The 24,566-nt window shown below is 45.8% G+C and overlaps 1 long non-coding RNA gene across 1 annotated transcript; it reads right to left on the bottom strand.

Moving 5' to 3' along the window:
- Positions 1–15,335: 15,335 nt before the first annotated feature.
- Positions 15,336–23,914, bottom strand: LOC308581757. Its single transcript, XR_014005255.1, has 3 exons — positions 23,683–23,914; positions 19,657–19,807; positions 15,336–17,433 (listed from the first exon to the last, which is right to left on the bottom strand). It is a non-coding gene; the product is annotated as an uncharacterized lncRNA (long non-coding RNA).
- Between the last annotated feature and the right edge of the window lie 652 nt (positions 23,915–24,566).

Here is a 24,566-nt window from a genome sequence, read left to right as displayed (position 1 = left end):
AGCCACCAGAACACAGCCTTTAAACCTTTTAAAGTCATATTGTTCAAGCTGGCATGGGGAATGGGTAATTCCTACCAGATTTTATGACTAAGTATGGATGGGGAGGGGAAATGGCTGTACAATACAAGCAATGTCTGGAAAAGTGCTGTTGAAGGCAGGAAGGTTATCCCTTAGCAGGAGGCATCATTGCGAACACATTCATGTCCCACTTCATATGCTCTGTACAAAGCCCTAGCATTGAAAGGAAACGCTGGGTCTTAGCCCAGACTCCCTTAAGCATCCTGGCTAACTGTTGCTGATATCTCTATTTTGCACAAACGGGTCTATTCCTGTCTAGAGACCACTAACTAGCACGGTGTTGCGGCTAGCATGTTTTGGTATGGGAGGAGGAAACCCAGTTTGAGATCCCTGCTTGACATATCAGCCTAGCCCTGTTTCCCAGGGTTGAAGACTTAAATGATTGGTTTGAGGCTTAAATGTCAATCTGAGCTAGGTGGAGGAAGATATGGATGTAAATGCAGTTAAGTTCAACAGCCATGTTACTTTAGTTCCTAGGAACTGAAGAAAAATGGCAGATCTTTGGTTCGCATCCTTGTAGGGATAGACAAATTTGCCACTTTCAGATTCTCTCATCTCCTCCCATTTTTCTAACCTGAAGTTTCTAACCTTAAGAGTGGCTGGAGCAACCTAGCCAGATGGGTGGTGTGTGTGTGTGTGTACACACACACACACACACATACACAAGTGCTTTTTTCTGGGAGGGTGCAGGGGTACGCACATACCTAAACATTTTGTGAATCTAAGTTTGGCCTCATTGAGGGGCAGTATTTCAATATGAGTAGGGAAATGAGAGTACCCCTAAACATTTTTACACAATGTTTCCCTTTAAAAAGTCTGCATTAAAATTTGTATACATTGGGGGGGGGATTTCTCCTACTGTATGAATTTTCTAACACAATTTTGCCTAACGTGCACATTTTTGCAAGCCATTTCCTCAAATTTAATGTAGTTTGTGGTATGTTACTTTCACTAATATTTCTATTGTAGTGTGTGTTTTGGATTGAGAACTGCACCACAAAATCCAGATACGGACAAATTCTGAAAGATGGCCACGGTCTGCTTTGCTTATGGCATCTTTTACCAACCCTGGTGCCCTCCAGATGTGTTGGACTACGACTTCCATCAGCTGGCTGGGGCCGAAGAAAGCTGGAGCCCAAAGCACTAAAGGATGCCAGGTCAGTGAAGGCTAGTTTATTAGAAGGAGAGGCACAGATTTGACTGAAGTGCATTAAAATGAGAACCTAAGAGATTCCTCCCCAATCTCTACTTGCTTGGAGACAGAGATCACATGACATTTGGCTGACCATTATGCTCAGCCCACTCTTAGGCAACAGGCATATCCTGGTATTGTTGTTCTAGTGTTAGCTTTCCTATTGTTCTTTTCGCCATATTGCTCATTTGCTCTTGTTTGCCTTTTGATTGTCATACCCTATCAAAAAGAACATAAGCACAGTGGAGTTCATAATATGAGTTTTGAATTCTTGATCTTTAAAACACTGGGGCACGATCAAACCATTTTAGGAACATCTCAGCCCCACTGCTTTCTTCAGGAGAGTGAAACTGGTGCTTATCTTTCTCCTTTTGAATGCAATGGGATTTAGAATTCCTTAAGTTCAAAAGAATTGTGTTCCTAGGGTGTGACTTTTACTGTTTTATTAGGCTGTTCTTATTGTTTTCATTGAAAACAAAAGCATTTTGCCACACAATAAATACTATCGCTTATTAACGATCAAACAATGAATACTGTCACATGTCAATTGTGAAATAAATATCAGCTGTCCAGTGCTGACAAATATCAAATACCAAGTATTGACATCAAAAAGCAAATATTGTCAAATGTTGAATGCTGGTGTTGAATGAGGACTGTTTGGCAGCTGCATGGACACTTGTGCCATGAACATGGTGTCCCACATGTTGAAAACCTCTAGATATTATGGTGCTGTGCAGAGAAATTTGGGAGAGCACCCCTATGAAAACTGCAGAGTGAGCTACTGTCCATATGTTGACTATTACAGCAGAAAGGGAACATGCCACTTTGATATTCTATACATTGCTAAGCATACTGAAGAAACCAGGGACGCCAACTACAGGGGACTCTGGGTGCCCAAGCACCCAGAAAACACTTTGTTGTGGGTGCTCAGCACCCACACTGCAAGGCCCCGATGCAACTTCTGGTGCCTTGTGAAGAACTGGAAGTCATGTCTGAGACCTCGTGAGACCTCGGAGATGCTTTTTGAGGTCTCACAAGTTCTCGGAACCTGAGTTCCTGAGTGCCACTGGAAGTCAGGTGCCGAGGTCTGATGGCGTGCATGAGATCATGCTCACTGGGCACCCATAACCAGGGGCCCAATTCAGCTCCCCTGGAAGAAACTGCAGAGTAGGGTAAGTCTACGAAAGCTTTTTCTTCATGGTTCTCTTTCCCTGCAAAATCTAAAGGAATCCAAATGTGCCACTAGCAAAGGGAACAGCTTACAACAGGTAGCTGGTGATGAGCCATTAAGAGCAATTACATTCCAGCTCCCTCAAAGTCTTCAATTAAGCCCCTTGGTTCTACATGAAGTATTTGCCTCATTAAAACACGTGCCTCGTTAAAATTAAAATACCATTTGCAATGTACATTGGAGTTTACAGTGCAGTAACCAAACGGCAGTATGCCTTTAATTCGAGATACACCCCGTTTTGAAAGGGAGGGGATGGGTTTTATTAAATGTGTGCAAGGTAGGCACATCCTAGAAATGGATCATAGAAGAATGGTTTTAGTTTGTTTTCGGAAAGAAATGACATGTGCTTATTTCGTTACACTTGAACGAACTGCTGTACTGGGAAATTTTGTAATGTGAGAATTGGCATTGAATGGAAGCGCTCTGTTCTGCCATTCTGGGTGTTTGGAGAGCTAATTGTGGTGTGCTCAAACTGTTAAAAAAGAGTGCTCCTAACATATCTGTGGCATCTGCGAACAATCACAAGGACATAAGAAGTGCCTTGCTATGTTCTTGAGACTGTTTATTAAGAGGCTTTGCTCTACTTGCAGCCCAGGAAGCAACCAAACTGGGGGCCGGGGGAGGAGAGTGATGCCCAAGAATTTGGCAGAGAACCATTTGCCAAACAGCTTGATAAGAGGCTTTCTCTGTATGGACCTCTCATCATACACATGTGGCAATTCAATGTAGCCGGTTCGTTCATTTCTTAAATTTTTATCCAGCCCTTCTACCCAAAGGACCGGGCCCAGAGCAGCAGAACTATACAATTAAAAACATTCAGTAAATACCGGGAAAAACATTTAAAATTTAACTGCATCTAAAACATTTTGAAAGATTTGACCATAGGCAAGAAAAGCACCTATATTACACTCCAGTGAAAACCAGATACAAAGAAGTACCGTGCTAGATCAGAGCAAAGGTCTACCTAGTTTAGGATCCAGTCATGAGACCCCTTTGGGAAGTTCACAAACGGGGCAGTGATAGATCTTTCCTCCATGAATTTATCCAACCCCATCTTTTAAGCCATCTAAGCTAGTGACTATGTGTTATGTACTGAGTTGAATAGGATCCAAAATGCAGTAGACTGATTGGTCCTAGAACAATAGGATTCAGAGTACAGCTGTCTGATTGGTCCTAGAACAACAGGATTCAGAGTGCAGCAGTCTGATTGGTCCTAGAACAATAGGATTCAGAATGCAACAGTCTAATTGGTCCTAGAACAATAGGATTCAGAATGCAGCAGTCTGATTGGTCTGCAGGAGCCACCCAATCCAACTCCAGGTGGAAGTGAATCCGCAACCTGATTGGCCTACAGGAGAATCCCAGAATTAGCCAATCACGTGGGGCCCATTGTGTAAATAATGTATATAAAGCAGATATTTCAGGGGAACTTCCATTCCTCACTACTATGAGCTGAATAAAAAGCATGAAATCCACACTCGACTCCGAGTATATTTCACTATGCATAGTCACCGACTGACAATTGCACCATTAACACCAGCTGTTCACAAGAGCAGTTCACAACAAGCTGTGGATCACTTTGTCTACTGAGAACGAAGTTCTATGTGAGGCTTAGTCCCTGGGAAGTGTGTTTAGAATTGCGGCCTGCAGGGGCATCAGTTTGTGCTCTGACAGTGCCCTCATCTAAAATCACCACACTAGGCATGAGGGCTTAAAGCCTTCTGGACACAAGCAAATAGGCTAGACTGAATGTTCCCTACCCAGGCTCCCTAAGCAGGTGAGAAGCATGTAAAATACATACGTTGAATGTGCATTAAATGCTATGTTTGTGTGCATGGTGTATGAAAGTGGTTTGCATTTGCAGCATGTCTGTTTTGCAGAGAACTGTAGCCACTGGGACCATATAACACTAGTCCTGAAAGACCTACATTGGCTCCCAGTATGTTTCCGAGCACAATTCAAAGTGTTGGTGCTGACCTTTAAAGCCCTAAATGGCCTCGACCCAGTATACCTGAAGGAGTGTCTCCACCCCCATCATTCAGCGCCGAGGTCCAGCGCCGAGGGCCTTCTGGTAGTTCCCTCACTGCGAGAAGTTAGGTTACAGGGAACTAGGCAGAAGGCCTTCTCAGTAGTCACGCCTGCCCTGTGGAACGCCCTCCCATCAAATGTCAAGGAGATAAACAACCATATACCGTATTTTTCGCCCTATAGGACGCACCGTCCCATAAGACGCACCTAGTTTTTTGGGGGGGAAATAAAGGGAAAAAAATTATTTACCCCCCAGGCGCGGGGCTGGGGCAGCCCGAGCTTCCCCCGACCCCAGCCCCCAAACAGGCAGCTCTCTGCAAGCCGTGGGAGCCCAGCGGTGGCTCCCGCTGCTTGAGGAGAGATCCGCGAAGCCTGGACGCGCTGAGATCAGCGCGCGCAGGCTTCGGGATGCCGGCAACTCTCCCCAAGCAGCAGGAACGTTCCCGCTGCTTGGGGAGAGATCCACGAAGCCTGGACGCACTGAGATCAGCGCGCGCAGGCTTAGGGATGCCGGCAACTCTCCCCAAGCAGCGGGAACGTTCCCGCTGCTTGGGGAGAGATCCGCGAAGCCTGGACGCGCTGAGATCAGCGCGCGCAGGCTTCCGGATGCCGGCAACTCTCCCCAGGCAGCGGGAACATTCCCACTGCTTGGGGAGAGATCCGCGAAGCCTGGACACGCTGAGATCAGCGTGCGCAGGCTTCGGGATGCCGGCAACTCTCCCCAGGCAGCGGGAACGTTCCCGCTGCTTGGGGAGAGATCCGCGAAGCCTGGACGCGCTGAGATCAGCGTGCGCAGGCTTCGGGGTGCCGGCAACTCTCCCCAAGCAGCGGGAACGTTCCCGCTGCTTGGGGAGAGATCCGCGAAGCCTGGATGTGCTGAGATGAGCGCGCACAGGCTTCGGGATGCCGGCAACTCTCCCCAAGCAGCGGGAACGTTCCCGCTGCTTGGGGAGAGATCCGCAAAGCCTGGACGCGCTGAGATCAGCGCGCGCAGGCTTCCGGATGCTGGCAACTCTCCCCAAGCAGCGGGAACGTTCCCGCTGCTTGGGGAGAGATCCGCGAAGCCTGGAGAGCGAGAGGGGTCGGTGCGCACCTACCGCTCTCGCTCTCCAGGCTTCAGCGAAAGTCTGCATTCGCCCCATAGGATGCACCCACATTTCCCCTTCATTTTTGGAGGGGAAAAAGTGCGTCTTATAGGGCGAAAAATACGGTAACTTTTAGAAGACATTTAAAGCCAAGCCCTGTATCAGGAAGTTTTTAATGTTTGATGTTTTGGTGTGTGTTTTTATATTTTGCTGGAAGCTACACAGAGTGGCTTGGGCAATCCAGTCAGATGTGTGGCAACAACAACAACAACCACAACAACCTGCAGGACCCAGGCTTGCTGGTATCTAGAGGAGGTCAGTACAGGAGGCAGGGGACCCAAATGGCACTCACTCAACCTGGATCTTGCCAACTAAAAATGGCTGAGTGTGACCTTTAGATCCCTGAAGAGCATAAAAACATGCCTAACATAACCAATGGCTGACTCACACAACCTTTTGGCATGTTCTGCCCCACAAGGGCCAGTTGTTTAGTGATAGCAGACCTGTGTATTGCAAGACTCCCACGGTCGAGGCAGCATGCCTCTGAATTCTAGCTGGTGGGAATCACAAGTGCAAGTGTGCTGTTGTGCTCAGGTCCTTTTTACGGGCTTCCCATGAGCATCTAGGGTTGGCCAGGCTGAGAGCAGGATGCTGAACTAGATGGGCCTTTGGCCTCATCCTGCAGGGCTTTTCTTATCATACCCTTATGTTCTACTCTTCTTCAATAGGCTACAGTCTGGGCTACAGTCATATCCGTTGGCAAGCAATGTGTTGGTTAGCCCTGAGGTCATTGGCCTGGCGCTCTAAGATTCCCATAGCCATTTGGGTTTAATTGTTGTGATTCTGCATCCTGCCAGGAGAAACAGAACAGATATTAATTTATTTTTCATATAACATACTCTGCACATATCTTTACTATTTTGCTCTTCGACAAGATACAGCAGTGCTGCTTCTTTCCCACTCTCTCTGAATGTTTGCAATAAATCCACTGGCTTTGGTAAGGTTTCTATGGACACAAGGCTTTTTAGAAGAATTTGTTACACTCAAGTAATTATGTTTTATATCACATTATCCATTAGCTGTAACCTGGCAGTTGCATCCATCATAATATGCTGTTTCAGAGAAACGGATGAATGACTTATCCCCCTTTGAGAGGCCTGGCACAATTTCTTGCTACTGAGCTGGGGTTTTAAAAAAAATTATTATGTAGGACAAGTACAAAATAGTACTTGAGGTCACATTTATGATACAGATGAGTAAAACGACTCCAGTGTGTTTTAATCTGGTTTTTAGCTTATTGCTGATTTTAATTATTTTTGAATGTTTTAAATAACCTGAATTGTTTTTAACTGGGTTTTTTTTAAAAAATGGAGATATATCTGTCTGTCTATCTATCTATCTATCTATCTATCTATCTATCTATCTATCTATCTATCTATCTATCTATCATCTATCTATCTAGTAAACCACTTTGAGGTGTTATTACAATTAAACGGCGTATAAAGGTTGCTAAACAAACAAACAAACAAAACTGGTCCCAAATCTAGTTTCTCTGACCTAGCTACCTCCACAGAACCCTGGAATTGTTGCTGCTGTTGTTTCCAAGGGTGCTGAGGATGCTTTGCTTCAGATACTTTTCAGAAAACCCTATTTCGAAGTACCTAAGCAGGAAAATGGGACGCGGGTGGTGCTGTGTGTTAAACCACAGAGTCTAGGGCTTGCCGATCGGAATGTTGGTGGTTCGATTCCCCGTGACGGGGTGAGCTCCCGTTGCTCGGTCCCTGCTCCTGCCAACCTAGCAGTTCGAAAGCACATCAAAGTGCAAGTAGATAAATAGGTACCGCTCCGGTGGGAAGGTAAACTGCATTTCCGTGTGCTGCTCTGGTTCGCCAGAAGTGGCTTAGTCATGCTGGCCACATGACCCAGAAGCTGTACGCTGGCTCCCTTGGCCAGTAAAGCGAGATGAGCACCGCAACCCCAGAGTTGGCCACAATTGGACCTAATGGTCAGGGGTCCCTTTACCCTTTACCTTTAAGCAGGAAAATGTGAAATGCAAACCAGTTCACATCCGGTTTAATTTTATGGAGTTGGGGAAACAGCAAGCGCAGATGAGTGAGCAGGCTTGTAGTTACATCCCATTCTTGGGTTTGGCCCTGGGAAGAAATCCCCATGGACACCAGTGAGATTCCCACCCCCCTCCCACTGCAAATAGCCACTTTGAAAGAAAGATTTTCATCTGGACCACAGGTGGGGAGGAAAAGGTTAAACTCTTCCTCGTTGGCTGCGGTGCAATTATCAGCACCCTCCAGCAGCTGCTACTTGCATTTTAGTAAATGTGCATGCTGAATGCACATTGCCTTCAACCCCTTAGCCTTTATGCTACACCCCCAGCCTGCTTCCTCCACTTTCCTGCAGCCTACTGTTTGGTGCGCTTGCCAGAGTCTCCTTGGAGCTCATTCCTTGGTGTGCTCATTCCCTGCTCTGTGATTGTGGCTTTAGTTTAGCGGCAGAGGACGCAGTTTGCATGCAGAAGGTTCCAGGTTCAATGCCTGGGAAAGACTCCTGTCTGAAGCCCTAGAGAGGTCCTGCCTGTCCGTGGGTAGGCAATTTTGAAGTAAATGGACCACTGTTGTGATCTGGCATGAGGCAGCTCTTTGTGTACCTGTTGTATGGATTGGTCTGCAGGAGGTGGCTGGCCGGACAGATTAACCTGCTTTGCAGCAGAGTTCTGGCCTTGGTGGCCTTATGCTTCTTTCCCTTTCTGTTGTTTTATTTATCTATCTGAAGCATGCTTACCGTGCTCTTCAGCCTAAGTGGTGCACAAATGTCACGGAAAGACAGGCCCAGCCCTCAGGCCTTCAGTTTAAAAGTCATGACACAAAAGGAAAAGGGAGGGAGCGAGGGCAGGGCAAACTATTTCTCATTTCCAGAGTTATTGTTATAACCAGCCTGCATGGAAAGATTTCAAGAAGAGGATAAGTCAAAGGTTGCTGGTCTTTCAGCAGAACAGATGGAGAGACCTTTGGTGGTTTGGCTCCTTGGAGGAGAGGGAGGATATAAATCCAATAAGTAAGTGAAATTAAATTTGCAAGTTGGCCATGCAGACCACACAGTCTATATATGCACTGTAGTGTAGATTTCTGGGGATATATGTGAAGAACCAGCATTTCCACACAATTGTGCAGAAAAGTTTAGAAGTACATCAACAGCATTGCTGAACCTTCTCAGAATCTATGTGCGGGTTTGCCTTTAGCGATACAACAAGGCAGCAATTTTACTTATTTATTGCATTCGCATAGGTGGCTGCACTTAATTATTCCCTTTCTGTTAATGAAAAGAACACGCAAGGTGGCATTATTTATCAGCTATTTCTGTGACACTTTTACTGTGCAGAGTACTTTACAGCCCTTATTCGCAGAGCATCATGCTGCAACAAGATGAATTAAAAAAGATTTATAAGCATAATGCTGCCTGTGCTGCAATAATGATAATCTAGGAAGCCAGGGAGATGGAACAGTGAAAGGAGGGTGCCATTTGAACAAAGAAACAGCACGAAATTGGGGGGAACAAAAGGAATGCGGAATCCATCCTCGTCTGTGTAAACCCAGGGATCTGGAATAACCTGTGCGTGCTCACGAGACTCCCGTAGAGAGCAGAGGTGACAGGATTCGTCCTGCAGGGATATATTGGGGAAAATAGTTTACAGATAGCAGCTGTGATTTCATTTAATGAGCAGCTCCTCCTCCTCCAATGAACTAATGAATAGATGGGATCTTATGTGTAATCTTTTCTTACTGTGTCAACCCTGATTATCCCTGGTGAGACACCGCAGCTCAGCCCCAATTGTCAATCAACCCCCCACCCCCTATTACTGTTGCCAACTCTATTATGCGGGGCGCAGAGTGAGGCACTGCTAGAAACAGGCACCTGCTATATAGCTTCTTGGGCGAGCTCGGGAAAGCAAATCAGTAAGGATCTGTTCCATATGCGGCGGCTGAGAGTGACAGCACATCCACCGCTTCTCCTCCCCAGCTGAGCCACCTCACAATTACCTCACGCGACCCTGTCAGTTTCCTGCTCTGCTGAAATGCAACAAGGTTATTAAGCAAATATGATTAATGAAGGGGGATAAAAATAAAATAAAAAACTCCGGCGTGCTAGAAATTAGGTTTCAAGGCCAGCAGGGAACTAGAGAAATTCTCTACGTGTACCTTTGGAAGTTGTGGCAGGCGTCTGCGGTGAACAGGATTTGTATATGCCACCCGAGGGGTCAAAATAATTTCAGGAGCTCTTGCTCAGAAAGAAAGAAAAAACACCACACACAGTAGGATGGATCTGGCCCATTAAAATATGATTGTGTTATTAATACAACCTTTGGAAAATGGAAATAAATGAACACAACTGCTACTGAATGTATTCCTGTGGTAATTTCAGAGTAACCTGCTTCACAATTCCCCCCCCCCTTACCCACATGTAGCGTTCCAGTGACTTACTTCGATTTGCTCTGTTTTAATAGCATTCCGTATGCAAATGGAGGCTATTCCAGTAGAAGCGAAAATGATCTGGCTACCTCATACTTCATTTTGCTGTTTTTATCTAGGTTTATGTGTCTTTATTTTCAGGTCCGTTCAGGTTTATTAATAGTCCACAGACCTGCATGTTCCAAAACAATTCTTTTTATTCCATACAGTGGAAACATAAGAATACAGAAAGGCTGACTGTAACAATGTGTTTTTCACTGATTTCAAAATGCTGATTAAAAACCCCAGCACCCGTTAGCAATTCTGTGAAAGTTCCTTACAGATATTACAGAGGTGAGAATACGAACTTTGCAAGTCAATGAGCGGGAAGGCTATCACATACCGTTCTGGAGAACTTCCTAGAAAGTACAGTGCTTCTACGGGTGCCCCGCTTGCTCACGGAAGCAGTGCTGGAATCAGCGCCGATTTCCGCCTAGATCTTGCAGCAGAGGCAGTGCGGCAGAGTGGAGTGACACTTCCAGTTCCATGCTGCCCCTTGCAAGGGTGTTGCCTTTGCTGAATCTCCCCCTTCCCAACTCGCAGCAAGGCTTCTGGCAAAAATGGGTGGAATTTGCAGGCACTGGGCCCCCTGCAGAGTGGGTTAAGCCTGCCAGATTGGAGACAAATAGGTCCAGAGGCTCTTATGGGGAAAGTAAGAAGGATTCACTCTCATCCCTAATCCATATTAGGCCAATACCTTTATTAGGCCAACTAAAACTCCAAAAAGTCCATATTTGTATCATATTTCAAGAAGGAGAAGAGAGTGGGAATATGTCTCTTTCTTACCTTAAAACAATTTAGAGGTGGCCAACTAGTGTGTATTCTTTCTTGTTTTGTTTTTTTTAATACACCAGCCAGTTTAGCTTCTCAGCACTTGTTTGTGTTGGGAGGGCGTGTCCTTCAACAGGCATTGCAAGGCATTCCTGTCCTGGATGTTGCCTGCAGAGTGCTGAACAGCTCAGGTGTAGATACTTTAAAAAAATCAAAAATCAAAGGAAGCTTTTTTTGGAGTGTGTGTGTGTGTGTGTGTGTGGAATCCTGCACTGTTCTCCTTTAAGAAGAACAAAACCACCCTAACTCTTGTGTGTTCCTCAGTCATCATTTAAAAAGCCTCACTTCTTGTTTTTGATTTTTTGTTTTTTTAATAAACACATGAACCCAGATACAGGCGGAAAAACATAGGGCTCCAGTGGACAGAAATGAAGACATGGCATGAAAAACCCAAGACGTTGTGAGAGTCCTGACCTGATTTGAGGTGCTTAGCTGCCTTCTTCACATTTCGACTCAAAGAGGGATAAAATCACCATCCTTTTTTGATAGGCAGTAAAAGTTTGGAACAGGAGCAGATGGAGTAAGGGGTCCAGGAGCTGGCACAAGGATTGAGCTCAGTATGCAGAAGGGAGAAAGGAGTTAGATAAGGGGAAAGAACAAAGAGTCCCAGAAGGAGAGAGAGAGAGAGAGAGAGAGAGAGAGAGAGAGAGAGAGAGAGAGAGATTGTTGACAGTGGCAGCATCTCAGGCGGCAGACGCAATATGGACAATGAGAATAAAAGTAGGAGTCTTGGCAAAAGGAACCAGAAGCTTTGCTGAGAGCACTTTTAGTAAAAGGGAACCAGCCATTGCTAGTTTGTGACGAACAGGAAAAGACAAAGACAAAAAGAAAGAGCGAGGGGCATAGAATACAGGTGAGAAGGCAAGAAATGAGAAGAAGGGCAACTTAAGCCATTTAAAAGCACAAATTAAGTACTGATCACTTTGGTGCAACCCATACATAGGATTCTACTGGTTTTCAAAAGGTCTCGGGCAACCGGGCACTTCTGAAAGTGAGTCCTTGAACGCAAAGGCACACACTGACCCCAAATCGAACAAACGTTCTTGGCCACAGCAACTCAACAGTTCAGCTGAAATGGCACTGATTTGTGGACTTAACCCTACTGCCCCCTGTATGGGGTTGTAGCTAGTATCTGCAGAACAATGATACAAACACTAGGCTGCTATTCTGCATGTCAGTAAAGGGCAATTGCTGACAATTTCTGCAAAATGCAGAAGTTTAAAAGGTAGGTGTGTTTGTGGGAGAGAGAGAGATATTTTCTAGCTGGCAGGGACCATGTAGCTACATTCAGAGGGTGCCTTTCCTCAGCCCAGAGGCTCCAGCTACATCCTTGCCTTCTCCTAATGTAGTTGTGAATGTGCTCCAGCTGGGAGGAGGGAAAAAAGTGTCTGTAAAGCAGATCTGAGAACACATTGCACCCATTTGGGAGAGGGTGGGGTGCTTAGGAGACAGCCTGTCTGACTCTTCTAGCCCTGAGAACGAACATAAAGAATTTTCATGGTTTGGGAAGAGACGACCACGACGCACTTCCTCACAAGAAAGGGCTTGGTGGGGGGACACATGACCGATGAATTTGTCACATGGATCATTATTCATAGTTCGTTTTTAGAGAATCTTTAAGGAAATAGCTTTTTATCATTTTCATTTCAATAGTGCTCTCACAAGAGCTCAGGAAAGATTGATTTGGACATGCCTGCCTGTTTAAGGGCAATAAATTTCATCCCTGCAGATTGAGCAGACTTCCTTAGCATTTATTTTTACAGGAATAAAGAGCGTGGGCTGTGGGGAGAATATTGCGCAGCTCATTGCCTTGTAGTGTGGCTTCGGGTGCAAAGCACCAGACACTCTACTGCTGACGCAGAAAGCCTCCGTGATGGTTTTCCCCCCAAGGGGGCAGAGTTTCTCATACAAGACCTATTTAAATGAAGGAGGGCTGCGCGGCATTAGCACTTGGTGGGTTGCCGGTGGTAATCTTAACAGAGTGGCACTTGCGTCCAAACTGAAATTACACACAGGCAGATGAGCAGACACATGGTTTCATCCAGCCCAGCAGAGGCTGTTCATGGTCTCACACAGGAGCCTTTCTCAGGCTTTTGAAATGAAGGGTGCTGGGGACCGGACCCGGAACCTGAATGCAAGCTAAGGACGCTCGCCTTTCTGCGTCCCATAATCAGTGGTGTAGCGTGGGTTGCCAGCACCCAGAGCCACGCGGAAGGGTTGGGTGGGAAGGAGGCAAAGAGAGTACGCATGCGCATTGAACTGCCTAACATCACGCAGGAGATAGCAGCTGCAGAGATAAGAAAAGAAGAGTCGTCCCATTGTCTGGAGAGGTCACTTCATGGTTTGCATGGAGAAGCCGTTTTCAACAGAGCCCAGAGACGGAAGTGCGCATCTGTATTGAGACAGAACCTGGTGTTGAAATTTTGCGCTCCTCACAAATTTGTGCCTGGGGCAACCACCCTTGTGCTCCCCCTATGCTACAAGGGCCAAACTAGGCTAGCCATCATTGGCTCTCTTGACATGTCTCCTTTCCCCCCTTGAAAACTCTCATAAGCTGGCCCTCCACATACATGCACCTCTGGATCAGGGCTATGGAAGAAGGGCTTAATGCTTTCTCTTGACTCCAAGTCCCACCCCATAAAGCTGCTCTTCAAACCACACCATCACAGGAACAAGGGTTTGCAGCCACTGACTGGTGGTGCCTGCAAATCCCACTCCCTTTGCCAGGGTGGTTTGCATTCAAACTACATAGGCAAAGGCACAAGGGTTTTTTAAGGACCCTTGACTGGCCTACAAACTTCTGGCATGTAGCTGTGTCTTCACCTGCAGGTGGGTGTGGCTTAAGGAAAACTGCCACATTGGCCAAATTAGGACAGTCCTAAATTAGGCCTGCAGGCTGGTGGTTCCTCAACACTGCATTACACTGAGGCATTGTGGGAAATATAAAACGCTGGGTGGCTTGTAACCACCAGCTACAAATCACAGCATGGTGCCATTCTCTGCCATTGTGAATATTAGGAAGATTGCTGTCCCCACTCCATCCTGCAGACATTCAGGGGGGACTCACAAGATGGTATGGGCCCCCTCCAACCTAACTGGAGCATGTTCTCCTTTCTTGCTCTGTGTACTCTGCATAAGCTAGCCTTGTTGCACTCCCTTGGTTTTTTATACCTTTTGCACACTTAGGGCACTTTTGGGTATCCACAATTAAAAAGGAACACATTATCTAAAATAATAAACTAACTTGCTCATTTAAAAAAACAACAACAACCAGTGTCAAAAGCTTTATATAAATCAAGCAGGGAGTTGGAGTTGATGACCTTTGGGATCCCTTCTAGCTCTACAACTCTATGATTCTATGAAGAACCGGTAAGATACAGAGAGGCCATGCTGGAGAGGAGTGATGAAGACCAAGTTGAGGAAGTCAGTAGTACTCTGATGGCAAGAGGTGAGTGGAGAGACCACTCTGAGGTGGGAGTTCTTTGCCTGGAGTATATAACAAAAGAACCCTCGAGGAAGAGGACATAAGTGAAAAGTTACAGAAGGACCTGGGACTTCAAGTGCGTTAAAACAGAGAAGTAGCATCTTTCCCATCACCTTCGAGCCACCACCTGCTTTTGTCTAACAACAATCTCCGCTAATTGGGTAGTTAATCTAATTATCTAATTAGGCAGAATTGCTATTAGCAATTAAGGCTCAGCACTGTGCCTGAGCGCGGACGGCACCTTCCCTTCTGGGCCTTCAGAGGAGAAACAAGGCAGCGATACAACCCCATTCTTCTTCATTACTTTTTTGGATTTGTAAATGGAAACACCTGTAAACTGCACATGCATCCATGCAGTCTGCTTGAATGAAGTGGAAGCAGCCAATAGCGAAAGGGAAGAGTTTTCATTCAGAAGATCAACTGGAAATCTGCTGTCTATTAGCATCCTATGAATGGAAGCTTTCGTCCATCCCAGCTGCTTTCCAACACAGCCAGGGGAAGTGCACTGCAGCCTTTGCACAATACACCTAGTGCTGTATCAAAACCTGACTGAAAAGCACAAACCAATTGAAAACAGTGATGACCTGAGAAGAAGAAGAAGAAGAAGAAGAAGAAGAAGAAGAAGAAGAGGAGGAGGAGTTTGGATTTGATATCCCACTTTATCACTACCCGAAGGAGTCTCAAAGCGGCTAACATTCTCCTTTCCCTTCCTCCCCCACAACAAACACTCTGTGATGTGAGTGGGACTGAGAGAGTTCAAAGAAGTGTGACTGGCCCAAGGTCACCCAGCAGCTGCATGTGGAGGAGCGGAGACGCGAACCCGGTTCCCCAGATTACGATTCTACCGCTCTTAACCACTACACCACACTGGCTCTGAGAGTTTGTTGGACCTTGGCTGAGAGCCAGGGTGGCTGGCTGGAGTCCTGGGTGCATGGATTGTGTACTGTAAAAAAAAGAAGAAAGGGGAAAAAAGCCACACAAACCCCTCTGGTCGTGAGGAAAGGACCTCAGAAGACACACTATTATCCTAGACAAATTTCAAAGGCAACTGGAGGTATGACAGGCTTTTGTTGGAAGGAAGATCCAAAGCCCAGGCAGAAGCCATGGAGAGACCTTCTCCCTGATCCCAACTAAGGCTGTTTCTAGGGGAGGTTAGGACACACAGGAGGCCTCTGAAGATGATCACAACAGGTGGGTAGGCTTAATGAGAAATGACAGTCCTTCCCAGGCCAGAGGTTCCCTGCCACTCAATCACAAGAGCAGCTTTTTTCTCCTAAATTGGGTTCTCCAAGTTCTAACAGAATGTATCTTTACTGTTCCCACATGTGCTTAGATTAAGGTTTGGGGTTAAAACAAGGATGGGATTCAAATGTAAATGCCCAAGCGCATAGAACAGTAAGAGAACCACGCTGAATGTCACCTTCCATGTCACAGTTTATGACATGTAAATGCTCCTGCAAGGCACTCTCGTTATCTGACATATCTTATTGGAGAGCTTATTAGGTGCAATTAAGCCTAAGTCAGACATATGCACTGTCAGGCCAGAGCCACTTTGGGAGCCCGGCAGCATCAATGTTTTAGAGAGCAGAGCTGCTGAAACTCTTAATTAGCCAGCCCATAAGACGAATCTAACCTTTCTCTAATTCCTGAATTTATAGCGAGGCCTGACTGGGCCCAAATTGTAATTAAAAATGGGTTTATGAAGTTAACTTCGGTGGCTCCAGGTAGATCCTGAAACTTTGCAAACAAAGCAGGTTTGGGGCCTCTGGCAAGTGTGTGACGAAGGCAGAGGGGCTGGAGACTGACCCAGGAGAAGGGGCCAGTGATTTATGGGGTTTGGGGCCACCTGCAAGGCAGGAGTCAGGGAGGGGGGAGGGGAAGGTTCTGAGTAGTCATCCGTGGGAGCACAGAATGTGTCGGAAGCAGAGGAAGACGTTGTTCAGTCAATTGGTTGAATTCCCGCCATCCCCTGCCCTGCCGCATCCTAGAACCAGGAAGGACTTGAAGAGGGAAGCACAGTTGACAACTTCCATACAGGAGATGTCTCAGGTTGTGTATGCACATAACACCAGGTGAGGGTACATAAGCCTGGAGGCAGAGGGTGCAGCGCAGGGTGGCGGCTGGTCCCACTGTTGCTTCAACTGCTCTGCCAGGCACAAACCTGGAAAAGTTAGTGCCGTCTCCATAGAATCTAGAAGCATGTGTGTTTGTGTATCCAGTGCATCTCAGGAGCTTGCTGTAAATGCATGCTTTTGTCAATAAAAAATTAACTATCAGCTGTTTGCCTTACTTGGCTGGGTGTGCGCAGGGCAGCAGACATGGTGATGCCCAGGCACAGAACGTTGCACAGTGTGGTAGATGGGATGCAAAGGGTAGATGGGAAGGCTGAAGGTGAAGATGCAATGGCTGAAAAGAGATTATAGAATTGTAGAGTTGGATGGGACCCAAAGGGTCATTCAGCCCAACCACCACAGCGAAAGAATCCCTGACAGATGGTCATCCAGCTTCTGTTTTTAAAAAGAACAGTTTTGAAGCAGGAAAACCTGAGCTTGCCATTCATTCTCTTCACACTTTACTACAGAAGCTCTTGAGTCGTAGTGCTAACCACCAGAAGCATAACACTTCATCTTTTAAAAACATGTGTCTGGAATAGGTGGCTGATAAGAGAACACGCCAGAGGAAATTTCTGACTGGCCGACAATCTTTGTGGCTTGTGGACTTTTGAAGAAATCATGCCTTGCTCCTTGGAGCAGTGAACACGGCCCTTAGGTTGTAACTGTGCCAAAGGTTTTCGTTTGCTTACACTTGCCCGCTGTTCCTTGTTATCCACGCACAGCATGCCTTGTGAGCTTTAAAGTCTGTAACTTTGCTTACAGTATATACATATTTCCCTCTGTCCTGATTACCGTGCCATTTCTTCAGATGGGAAGGTGGCTGGGCTTAATCAACTCCAGAATCCAGAACTGCAGTATAATGCTATTGTCCTAGGGAGAAAAAGAAGAAAACATACGAATGGGCTTGGAAGTTAAGGGGGGTGTTGGAGAAATTGGCACCTTGGCCATAACTTGAGCAGGCCCTTAGCCTACAGTGGGCCCAGGAGCGATGTAAAAGCCTTTCCTTTTCTTCTCCTCGCTTGCTTGACAACACTTCTGATATATATATATATATATATATATATATATATATATATATATATATGCAGTATTATGCTGCAAAAATATTTTTGCAGTATTATATTTGGGCTTTGTCTATGTTCTCATCTTAAATCTCATATTAAGGTGTTTATTACCCTGTTGTGAATATTCCTGTCTGGCTGAAACTTGGCAAGCGCCCGCAGGCTTGGCACTGCACTTGTTAATACGAAAATTCAGTTAGACAAGCTGGAAAGGGATCTAGGAAGCGTGTGCCAAATCTTCAACTTCTGCAGCTTCTTCGGTCAACTATGGAAAATAAGAGAAGAGGTATATTTCCCTGTGAGGAATGGGAAACAGCAGCAGGAGACATAAAAGAGGAGGGGTTGGAAATTAATAAAGCCAAACCGTGTTTCAGTTAAGCTGTTTGCATATGTGCTTTAAAGCATATCTTGAGCAAGGACATTCTTACCAAGTACTATTGGTATTAGTCTTGACCTGTAATAACACCCATCCTGCCCCCCCCCAGCACAAGTTTTGCCAGACTTTTTAACACCTTGCATTTAGTCATCGCTGAATTTCCTTTGAAACGGGTAGCGATCTTCCTTTGCAAGGGGTGAACAGGAACCTACAACCTCCCACATCATACCTCTTCCAGTCACTCGTGATGTACAGACAGAAGGCTGCTTTGCTGGAACTGGATCAGTGCTAGCTGGTACATTAAAGGGGGGAGGAATGCAGATGGAGTGATCTTTGGCTGTGGGAGATGCCTCTCGGAAGGCTAGCTGTGATCCAATGAGTCTTGCTGATTTCCATGGGTTAAACTAATCATTACAGTGTCAGTCATACATCTGGCTGGCCAGTTATAAACAGAATGGCCAGTCACGCATTGCCAAAAAAGAGAATTTGCATCACCAAAAAGAGAGAGGGTGAGTTGACACCAATTTGCATACAATATGTGCAAATTTAGAAACCACTGCTGCAATTTAAATAGAAATACAAGATATAGCTCGCCGTAATAGAAAAGACACCAAATGAGTCGTGTGCTTGCTCAGTCTGGCGGTGGAGGGTTGCTAATAGCTGGTGGGCACTTCAAGGCTCCTGCTTTTTTTTAATGTTCCTGATTTTCAAACAGGACTTGATTATTATCAATCCTTAAACAATCAATCAATCCTTAAGCAGAAGAAACCTTCAAAATGGAAGGCTGTCCTCTAAAGTAGGACACACAGCCACCCTAATTATAAAAGCAGTGAGTAGATATATATATATAAAAGCAGTGAGTAGATATGACTTCAATATCTAAAGGCAGCACGTTTAGAGGAGTGGAAATATACCCAGCCACTATTTTGTTTTGCTGGAGGATAATTTAGCAACTGCTGTCTGAGGCAGGGGTCAGCAACCTAAGTCCCATGGGCTGGAAGTGGCCCGCAGAGGTCGTTTGACTGGCCCACGAGCCACCCCTGAACTGAGCTGCCTGCTCACGGGCTGTGCTAAACAAGCACAGCGCGGTGCGGGGACTCGCTTCTGCGGTGCCGAAAATCGCATCTGCGCAGACACAGAAAATTTCATCTGCGCATGCGCAAACACCGAAAATTGTGGGCGTGAACTCTCATGCGCACGCACAATGCGGCCCACAGAGGGATCTCAGTGGAAATGATCTGCCCCAGGCAAGAGAAACTTTGCTTACCCCTGGCCCACACCAATAAGATGAAGCAGAATACCAGGGGGTTCATCCTGCAAGCAGCTGCTGAAAGCATTTGCTGAAATTTAGAACTGCAAGTTTGGACACAGCTACTGACATTTCAAAACCATTTTAGGAGAGTGCTTCGGCAAGGAGCACTTTACATTGTGAGTAACATCAAAGTTTCATTGAGAGAGCTGAGCGAAGAGCCTCTGCGATTGTGTTCCTGTCTTGTTTTCAGCTGGCTGAACTGTGTGGTAGAGTCCCACAAGGCTCTACCTCGCTCCCCTTTAGTACTGTACTTTATCCAACATTTATTCTGTTTTAGCATGTTTGCTCCCAGGTATCATTGCTATGGAGATATTTCTCAGACCCATTTATCATTTCCCACTTACCCAGTTGCAGCAATCTATATGCTGTCTTGGTGTCGATCTACACTGAGAGCTTGACTGTCCTACAAATTGTTCAGAGCTCAAAGGCCAAGGTAGTTTTTCTTGGTTGCCAGCATCTGCTGGGAGAGGGAGGAGTCAGAGCTCTTTGTTGTTTCTGTGGATAATAATCAATAAGACCCATTAGTGAGACAACTACATACATCACTAAACTTTGACCTATGATCCCCAGAGCAGTCCCAAGGTACCTATTCATATACTGGCGACATCCAGCCTGCACTATTGCAAATCCAGTAAAAAAGAGATCACAAATTTGCATTACTGTGCCTTTAGCATCCACAGAACAGCACAGTCCAAAGTGTATGTGCTTGTACGCTTCTGAGTGCAAAAGATTCATATTTTAACTTATGGAAGTATAACTTAGGCCAAGTCTAAAAACAAGCCATAAAACGTAAGAATTGCCTTGTTGGGTCAGATCAAGTGTCACCTCGTCGGATATTCTATTTCCAGCAATGGCTTGTCAGATGCCTCTGAAGCCCCCAGGCCAAATTATGATGGCAATGGCTTGCTTCTTACTCGTCTCCGAACATGGAGTTCTTCTGTCAAATAGCCACCGAAAGACCATTTCCCCATAAACTAGTCTATAGCATTCCTTGCAACATAATCCTGTCCTCAGATTACTCCCTGCTGTTCAACACCTGCATTAAGATGCCAAATGATGACACCCAGACTCTTGGGATGAGATGTCATAAGTAAGCTGATGGTCTCTAGTATGCTAATGAAATAGACACACCTTTGGGTGTGGCAAGGTGAGAGCAGTAAAGCAAGTCTAAAGATTAGATGTGCACAGAGGCTGTTGAACAACCTGGAAAAAATGAGCTCACTGAAGCTCTGTTTAATCAGCTGGCTTTATCAATTGTCAAAAACACTTTGCAACGACCCTGTTAATTATAGTTTGTTCACTGCTTCTGCATTTAAATGGGGGCTATGGCACACTGTGATTCTGTAAGAGTTCCTTTGGAGCATGACTCCTTCAAAGGGCACTGCCTCCAAGCACACTTACAATTCTGTGAATGGAGAACTTCACCACATGCCCATATTACCGATAAAAAACATTTGGGGTGGAGGTGACTGCTGGTTGGCTTCGGTCCTGTGACACATACTAAGAATGCTCTGCCGGGTGGAGTGAAATTGCCTCTAAACAATTAATTGGACATTCAGAAGAAGCAATTAAAATTACTGGTCTAGAAGGTAGTTTATGAAGGTAGTGCATCCTGAAGAATACCAAGCTCAGCAGCATACACTGGCTCAACTTCAAATTCAAGTTGAAGTGGTTTTATTTGAAATGTGTTCCATAACTGCTTATACTTCTATTATTAATACTATTAACAGTGATTGCTATTAATAATGGCAAAACTTCCCACTTGAATCATGAACCATTATTTGCTGGCAAAAAACAAATAAATCATCACTATAATGTCAGGTTTTGCATTTTAAGGCCTACAGCTGTCAGGAAACGGGCCATTACTCATCAAAAATACAAAAATAAATATAGGTTATTTAAAGTTGCTTAGAAATTTTAAGCTGGCCTCAGATAACAGGATAGTGGACATTTTTTTCATCATTCATCTTTCATTATTAATCATAGCTACCATTTTAAACTAGGGGCGTGGGTTGCGCTGTGGGTTAAACCACAGAGCCTAGGACTTGCCAATCAGAAGGTCGGCGGTTCAAATCCCCGCAATGGGGTGAGCTCCTGTTGCTCGGTCCCTGCTCCTGCCAACCTAGCAGTTCGAAAGCACGTCAAAGTACAAGTAGATAAATAGGTACCACTCCAGCGGGAAGGTAAACGGCATTTCCTTGCACTGCTCTGATTCGCCAGAAGCAGCTTAGTCATGCTGGCCACATGACCCGGAAGCTGTACGCTGGCTCCCTCGGCCAATAAAGCGAGATGAGCACCACAACCCCAGAGTCGGTCACGACTGGACCTAATGGTCAGGGGTCCCTTTACCTTTACATTACCATTTTAAACGATGGAGTCGAACCCTAAGGCCCCCACCCCCTGTCTAAATGTCATGCTTATCATGTTTTCTAATCATTAAAAAAGTTTTCCTTAAACACATGACTGTTGGATATCTTCCTAGGCTACATGTAGCTGTGTGTGGTAAACCTTGGCTGCCAGGTTTCTACTAGAATGGTATGAAGGCATGAGCTAGTGATGCCTAATTTTACCTGTCTGATGTTTTCCCTGAACATCTGACAATAACTCCGAGCCATCTTTCCTTAGCTTTCCCTCAGAATTGTGTGCTATGGTTTCTGGGAAACTTTTAATATATCTTGCTTTGGAGATAGTGATTTGTATCAAGGAACAGTCTGTCACATTATTCTCTCCCCCCAACAAATGAAAATGATTTGAAGCAATCCAGCATATCTGGGGGTTGTTCTGACTCTGAGGGGGCCACAGGGTTTGACAGAAGCTATGCCAGCAGACACACAGATGTCACAACTGAAAACCCCATGGGGTGTAATTGTGGACAACAGAATGTGGTATGAGGAGGAGAGTGCAAATTGTACACTCAACAGTCACACTCCTGTTGAGAACACAATTTTATACCAGCCCTGGACTGAGCTGAAGAAATTCCCTTCCACTGACTTCAATTGGGAGGGGGCGGAACATGACAGAGCATAAACATAAATCCTATTCAGAATAAGGGAATTTCCCTTAAAAAAAGGGAAACATTGACAGCTGTGGCATAAAATATGGTGCAATGCAGCACCCAATCATTCACAGGACACCATTGCCATTATATAAAGCCCACACTGAGAGCCTGTGACTCAGATAACAGGGTGTGTGATACACACTCTCTGTCCCCGCTCCCTCACTTTTGAAATCCCAAGGGGGGACGGAATTAAGAAGAAAGGCTATTTTTTCCAAAGTGCTCCACCTCCAACAACGCACAGGAAAAGCTAAGACTCCTGAAGAAGAAGGGGTGTCAAGGCTGGCTCTGAGGGCAAATCCTTCTCCCAGTCCAATATGTCATCTGAATCCACAGCCTTTTCCCCTGAGGATGGGGAGTCAGAGAGCCCAGGGTCATGGCAAGTAGTGTGCCTTCACTGGTGGAGGCTAGTTCATTAGGCTGGATGGGACACTGCCCCACCAACTTCAGTCTGCCCTGAACTGGCTCCCAGCAGCCTGCCTGAAGAAGGAGGAGGAGGAGGAGGGTTTGGATTTGATATCCCACTTTATCACTACCTGAAGGAGTCTCAAAGCGGCTAACATTCTCCTTTCCCTTCCTCCCCCACAACAAACACTCTGCAAAGTGAGTGAGACTGGGAGACTTCAGAGAAGTGTGACTAGCCCAAGGTCACCCAGCAGCTGCAGGTGGAGGAGCGGGGAAGCGAACCTGGTTCACCAGATTACGAGTCTACTGCTCTTAACCACTACACCACACTGGCTCTCTGCCTGCTTACTTACAACCAGTCCAGGGGCTGGGATCACTGCTTGTCAGCTTCCCCCTCCTTAGTCCTGATGTTCTCCTTAGAGAACTCAACAGGGAGGAGGATGGGGACAAAACTAGGATTAATTGGCTCTGCCTGTCATTGGTTCTGGCTTCACCTATTGTTCGTCTCCCTGCCTTCTGCTCTGTCAGTCTCAGTGAGCCTCAGGGACCTTCTTTAGCAAAAAGATCTTTTCCTTTCTAGGTGGGCCTTGAACCTTTATCCCCGGAAAGCTTTCTCTGTGTGTGTGTGTATGCGCATGCACACACACACACACACACTTTGCAGAGCTCCTGGTCAGAGAATGATGTGAGTCCTATGTCATGTGGGATGCTCTTCCTTCCCTTTGTTCGTTGTGTTCCAAAACAATGGCTGTGTGAGCAATATAAGGCAGGCACAGCTCAAGGCATTTTGGCACCTGAGGTGAACCACCAAATGGAGTCCTCACCACCACACACCACCACCACCCCCTGGTTAGGGAAGAAGGGGTGAGTGAAGATCTACATCAGCAACAAGAGAGGAATGAAGATCTACATTTAGATCTGATGCCCCTGTGGACCTTGCTGCCTGAGGCAGTTGCATCACCAGGCCTCATGGGTAGGCCGGCCCTGACATAAGGGGATTTCAAACCCCTGCCCCCATATGCTTGGGGACCAGCTGTAGCAGCGTTGCTGCTGGCAGTGCCACTAGAGCTAATGGGGTGCGGCCATGTGATCTTGTGTGGTGGTGATGTAGGAAGGTTGTCCCTCCTAGCAGTGAATTCGTTAGCTGCCTCTGTGGGTGAGTGGCATTTGAACCTTCTTGCCAGTGCAGTTAGAACAATTGCAGAAATGTTTCCAGGGGCACTGGGGGAATGTCTACCTCCCTCCCCCAGTTTATGTTTGTCCTCTTCCTATTCCAGCTTAGCTTACATTAGATGTGGCAGTTCCACCAGCATAGCAGTGGCATAATCTCCGACCCCAGCGTAATGAAAACATAGGATTGATCTACCTGTTATTGGGATTGCTTTACATATAGGAAAACTAAATGCAATATATGTTCCTATATTCCACTTCCAAAATATTGGATTAGCCTCTACAAGTTCATGAATATAGTCACTTGTTTGTTTCCTACATGGAAGTTAATATAAATCGATGTAAAACCATCTAAAACCACACATAGTTAAAAATGAAATACAGCCACTTTCACTTGCCAAAGTTCCAGCAGAAATTCAGTGCCATGAATGCAGGCGTAAAAGCAAAGATAGGGTTTTAGGTTGCAATCCTAATCCTATGCACAGTCACATGAGAGTAAATCCCATTGGACACATACCGTACATGTCTGAGTAGATATGTATAGGATTGTGCGGCTAGTTGCAATTAACCTTAGCTAGATCAGGGCTTTTAATATTTGTTGCTAATTAAAAAGCACAATGATAT

Source organism: Podarcis bocagei, assembly GCF_964188305.1.
Source record: "Podarcis bocagei genome assembly, chromosome: 2".
NCBI lineage: Eukaryota > Metazoa > Chordata > Lepidosauria > Squamata > Lacertidae > Podarcis > Podarcis bocagei.
Note: the sequence above shows the minus strand (reverse complement) of the source record. Positions and strands in the feature narration are given on the sequence as shown.